This window comes from Psammomys obesus, unplaced genomic scaffold, assembly GCF_907164565.1.
Source record: "Psammomys obesus unplaced genomic scaffold, mPsaObe1.curated_primary_1811, whole genome shotgun sequence".
In the NCBI taxonomy this organism is placed as follows: domain Eukaryota; kingdom Metazoa; phylum Chordata; class Mammalia; order Rodentia; family Muridae; genus Psammomys; species Psammomys obesus.
In genome coordinates, this window is record NW_026585698.1 from 10,325,451 (window position 1) to 10,330,787 (window position 5,337).

Sequence of the window (5,337 nt, forward strand, 5' to 3'; positions counted from 1 at the left end):
CCGTTACGAATAGTGATGTAAATATCTGATATGCAGGGTATCTGGTATGGGAGCCCCAGGGGGTCATCACCCACAGGTTGAGAACCCCTGTACTAGCTCATTTGTCGGGGGAGGGGGGTTAATTGTTTGGGCTTATGCTGCCTACTCCCAAAGTGGCATTAATGACTTTTGCTTTCTAACTCTCACAACCGAGCAAAGATTCTTCTGAGGAACTCTGTGAAGTTGGTTCTCCCTTTCCACCTTTATGTGGGTTGCAGGGATCAAGTCAGGTCATCAGGCTTTTCCAGCAAGCCCTTTTACCCTCCCAGCCATCGCACTGGCTCAAGCAAGGGGTTTTCTGGATGAAACTCTAGACGTAAAGTTTCTGGATTTTACAGTCTATGCATCTCCATCGACTCCGGATGAACGATTTGTTCAACGTGTGGCTCCAGCTTAGATTGCTCCTCCTTGTTCAGAACTCAGTATGATTGTTTCATAGAGCTTTGCTTGGGTACGTTTTACTTCACTGGTCTTTTGATTGTAAATTATGGTTTCCAGGTTTATGATTTTACGTTTTTGGATTTTTGTTTTTTATTTTCCTTTGGTGTGTATGTATTACATATCTGCGTGTGTATGTGTTCCTCATGCTTTTTTGTTGTTTTTGTTTGTTTGTTTGCTTCCAGTGTTTTGTTTTATTCTGGTTTGTTTGTTTTGGTTTTGGTTTTTAGAGACAGGGTTTCTCTGTGTGGTCTTGCCTGTCCTGGACTCACTTTGTAGACCAGGCTGGCCTGGAACTCATAGAGATCTGTCTGCCTCTGCCTTCCTGAGTGCTGGGATTACAGGCATGCAGCCGTGGTGTTTGTTAATGTGTCTGTTTGAGGGAGAGACAGAGACAGAGAGGGAGAGGGAGAGAAGTCATGGAGTTGGATGGGTGAGAAGAGGGAGAGGGTCTGGGTGATGAGGGAGGAGAAATCGTACCAGAATATACTGTATAAAATTTTTTATTTAAAAAAATACCAAACAATTGTTTTGTTTTGTTTTTGAGAGAGAGAAACAGAGATTTTTTTTGTGCAGCTCTAGGTTCTCCTGAAACTAGCTCTGTAGACCAGGCTAGCCTCGAAACCACAGAGATCTACCTGCCTCTGCCTCCCAAGTGCTGGGGTGAAAGATGTGCACCACCCCCTCCCGGCTACAAAGCACTAATTTAAGAAAACAAGAATCAGTATGACTGGAGTGTTCTGATAATCAGACGCGCATTCACTGGCATCTGAATTGTTATTTTTAAGCCAGCAATTTCCTGGTCCCTCGGGAAGGGAAGGATCTTCCACCTGTCGGCTGTCCCTGCATGCACAGCTTCTGTTGTTTAGAATGGCATGTTTGGGGGTGGGGGTGGGGCTCAGAGGTTTTCTTTTTCCACCATATGGATCTGGGGATCGAACTCAGATTGTCAGTCTTGGCAGCAAGCACCTTTACCAGCTGAGCCATCTTGCTGGCCCTTCCGTTTTTAGCCTTATTCTTCGTTATACATTCTGCATATTGGATGCAAGTTTTAAATATTTATGTAATCAAATTCCCCAGGGATCTACACAATCAACTCTTTCCCTTTTGAGTTTGTGGGTTTTTTTGGTGTCTTATTTAAGAATTCTCTCCTCATCTCAAGGTCATTAAAGGATTCTGATGTTTTGTTCTGTTTTGCTTTCTAAAACCTTGTTTTTGCTTGAGTCCCAGGTTGGCCTTGAAATCTGGCTGTCCCTGCTTCATCTCCTGAATGCTGAGTTGCAGCGCAGTTACAGGGGTATGCCACCAAACCTAGCTTCTCTAAGCACTTTAGTGGCTGCCCTTTATTTCTGAATTGTTGCCGGGAATGGATGGAGCAGAATGGTCCAGGAAACGAGTTTATCACTTTTTCCCCTGTGATGGACAGTTGATGTCCATCACTGTGATGTTCTGTCACTGCTTAAGCTCTGTAAATCTTTATGTATCTCTGCCCCTTTCTCTGGGACACACTGAATCATGCTACTTCAGTTACTTTAGGTTTAAGTTATATTTGGCTTACTCTTTATTCTTTGAGACAGGGTATCACAGTGTAGTCCAGTCTGGCTCAGAACTCACTATGCAGCCCAGGCTAGCATCAAACTCAGTAATCTTCAGTCTCAACTGTCATATATACAGATATATGACATATATGTCATATATCTGTATATATGACACACACACATACACACACATATATATATAATGTGGGAACGTGCACATGTGCATGCTGGTGGGTGTGCACACCTCCCAGAACAATCGGCGACACACACCACCTTGCCTGGCTTTTTATATGGGCGTTAGAGCTCCAAAGTTATATCCTCATGCTCGCACAGCAAGTACTTTAATGACTGACTCATCTTCCTAACTCCCTTGTTTGCTTGCTTTTAACTTAAAGTTTAGACTTTTCTCCATCAAATTCTGTGTATCTTTTGTTCTATTTATGTCTTGCAATTTTGGTCTGTTATAGTCAATCATTATCTAGATTGTTGCTGCCGTTGCCTACGTTCATAGCTCCTAGACTTTAAGAATTTAACTGGCTAGGTAGTGGTTGGTAGCGTTTGCCTTCAATCCCAGCCCTTGGGCGGCAGAGGCAAGTGGATCTCTATGAGTCGAGGCTAGCCTGGTCTACAGAGTGGTTCCAGGACAGCCAGGACTACACAGAGAAACCCTGTCTCAAAAAAAAAAAAAAAAAGTTAACTGATTTTGGTATCTGTTATAATATAGTTCAGCTCTTGAATGCCATCCTCCCAAGACCCATGTGTTAAAGGCTTGGGTCCCAACCAGCGGAAGTGGTAGAATCCTTCAGAAAGGCACTTAGCTGGAGGAAATTAGGGTATCAGAGGTGCCATTGAAAGAGATGTTGAGACCCAGGTCCCTTCTTTTTTCTTTCCACTTCCCAACTGGCTCCATGAACAGGCTCTGTTTGCTATGCATTCTGAGCATGATGTTCCATGCTGTCACGGGCCTGAAGCAACAGAGATGGGACATCATGGAGGAAAAACCTCAGAAATCGTGAGGCACCCCATCCCTAATCCCTTCTCCCCTCACCACACCACACTTTAGGAGCTCTAAGTTTTCTGTGTCCAGTTTTAATAGTTAGGTAATACTCCATGTTTGTGAGCAGAGAAAAAGTGCTGTCCTTTCCCATCTATCCAGTTTTGCTAAAAACTGAGGTTAATAATTTAATGACTACAGTGAGGTAAATGGTTTCACCATAGAAGACTACTCTTCGTTTGTTTGTCCGGTGCTGGGAATCAAACACAAGAAGCAATTATCTCCCAATCCCCAGGCTTCCTATCATAATGCTTGAACTACAGCTAAAAACTTCAAATTTCTTCTTTCTGCTGTTTGTTTGCTTCTCATTTCCATGTTAGATGTTTACCTGTGATCTTTGGTTCTTTGTTCTCAGAAGTGACGGGTGGGTATACTTTAGGGGTCCCTGTGTGTGTCAACATTTTCTCTCTTTTCATGTCAGGATGGGGTGAGTAAGAGGTTGGTGAGGGAAGAAAGTGTAAGGAAAGGGGTTCGTGTCTCCTTGTTTAATATGTAGAAGTCCATCCAGCCCCCGCTAGAGGTCTTTTTGTCCAGCCTGTTGTCGTATGGCGCTCTGGGCTTGAGTCCTCCTGACAAGCAACATCTGCTCACAGTGAACCCTCACTGGTACTTCAGAGGTCACGGGAGGGGATGGTCACCTCATAATAAGCCTGATGGGAGATGTGTGGGGTAGCGCCCACAGCCAACTAGGCAGAGATTAAACTCTCATGTTTCCAGTGCTGAGCCTCACACGTCCATGTCACACCCTTTGGACATGCGCAATCCTGATACTCTGGAGGCCAAGACAGGAAGATCTGTGTTTGAGGACAGCCCCAGCTACATAGGACAGCCCTGTCTCAAAAACAAACAAACAGACAGAATTATACGAAATTCTTGAATTTTTATGCAGTTCTATTTATCTAAATGTTTTGAGTTTTTAATAAAAGTTTTTAATACAGAATATTGAAAATGAATGAATATTTGCAGGTTTGTAATTTTCTGTAGACTTCTATTTTTCTAAGTAGTGTATTATTTAAAAAAAATGTTGGCTGGGGGGGTGGTTACCACCTTTAATCCTGGCATTTGAGAGGCAGAGGCAGATGGAGCTCTGTGAGTTCGAGTCGAGCCTGGTCTACAGAGTGAGCTCAGGACAGCCAGGGCTACACAGAGAAACCCTGTCTCAAAAAATAAAAAATACAAATGTTATTAACAGGGCCGAGCTGATGTTTGTGGTCTGCGCTGCTGCCTGAAGCCATGTTGATGTCCTTGGCCTGTGCTGCCACTCAGGGCTATGATGGTGTGTATGGCCCATGCCACGGCAGAGGGTTGTGCTGGTGCCTGTGGTCCATACTGCCGCCTGAGATCATGCTAAGGTCTGTGGCATGTTCTGGCACTGGAGACCATGTGGAAGTCCATGATCTGTGTTCCCACTGACTGTAGGGCAAGGGCTACTTTTGCACTGGTATCGTTGACTGCAGACTCACTGTTGAGAAAGGGGGACTTAGAAGACATGTGACAGCGTCTACCCTCATACCCTCAACCTCCCAAAAGTAACAGCCTAGACAGAAAGCCATCAAAGAGAGCCCTTTAGAAACTGAATAGGATACTGAAGTGCAGCTCCTGAAACTGATGGCTTCTGGCAGAGGTGTGGGTGGGGAAGGCCTCAGTGTTCTTTAAGGGGCCAGCCGCTGTGAGTTTGACCATGCTCCAGAGAATATATGGGAAACACAAATTGAACTTTTTTTCTTCTTCTTCCTTTTTCGGGGAGGGGGAGTCACAATGGTTGGGTGGCAGACCTGAAAGGAAGAAGAACTGAGTGTGATCAGGGTGTATAATGTGAAATTCCTAAATGGTCAGTGAAAATATTATGTTGGAAAAAAAGAAAAAAAAGTTGTTTGCAGAAAAATGAGTGCAACTGAAAATGATGTTAAGAAAATTAAATCATTCTCCAAAAAGACACACACAGAAAAAAAAAATGGTATTAAGATAGAAATGTTGTTATAAACCCTTTATCTAAAAATTTTAAAATATCATCCTTTCTTCCAAAAGTATAGAGTCTCTTTGCATTTGTATTTTTGGGAAGGGGGTGAATCTGGAATTTAGCTTAAAATTCTTCATTAGTGAACTATCTTTGGGTTTGTTGTTTGTTATATTTAATCTTAAGTGTTGTATATGAGGAGAATCTAACATTTTCCCTGGCTGGCTACCCAGTCACTTCAGCAACATCCTTTGAACGATTTATCTTCCTTCCTTCCTTCCTTCCTTCCTTCCTTCCTTCCTTCCTTCCTT